Source organism: Procambarus clarkii, chromosome 13 (genome assembly GCF_040958095.1).
Source record: "Procambarus clarkii isolate CNS0578487 chromosome 13, FALCON_Pclarkii_2.0, whole genome shotgun sequence".
Classification (NCBI taxonomy): Eukaryota; Metazoa; Arthropoda; class Malacostraca; order Decapoda; family Cambaridae; genus Procambarus; species Procambarus clarkii.
This window is the reverse complement of record NC_091162.1, coordinates 40673536-40674249: the sequence shown is the minus strand read 5'-3', so window position 1 is coordinate 40674249 and position 714 is coordinate 40673536.

Genomic DNA, 714 nt, shown 5'->3' with positions numbered 1-714 from the left:
GGCATAAAGATAAATACAAAATACATTGGTGAGATGAATTGACAAAATATAATTGAAAGATTTAATACTTTATTGGACGAATAAAACCTCATTTGTTAAGCTGTTGGGTTGTCTAATTATTGGTGACCCTAAGTACGGTAATACAGCGTTGCTAATGACGCCACATTTAGCGGCGTTTAGGCTCAACCAGGAAGCATTTTAAGAGGCCAGGAGACCCAAAATTATTCAAAATTAATGAAAATTATTTGAAAATGTTATACAAATCTCCAATTATTTGGCAAGCGCGTTGTAAAAATTTAATCCAAATATGTTAAGATATGTATTTTATATGAATATTAAAAAAAATCATTATAAGGAGAACATCTCCTATTAACTGGAACTGAGGAATAATGTAGTGATAGAACAAGTGATAGAATGTAGTGATAGTGATAAAAAGCTCGTGTCCGACGCATAAAGAAGAAGGGTCCACAAAGTGGATGTGCAGCTGGTGCATTAATTCATAGTAACACATATAATAATGAGTATGTTATTATGCTGTATTTTGTTATATATCATATAACTACAGTGCCCAAAGCCAATATATTTTATCTTCACCCATGTCCAACAATTTTTTTGGGGGGGGGGGGATTTTTTTTTTTAGATTTTTTTTCCTCCTTTGTTTACAGTTGGATTTTGTTGTAGCTTCTACATCTTGAGGAAGTCATACCCGTCACG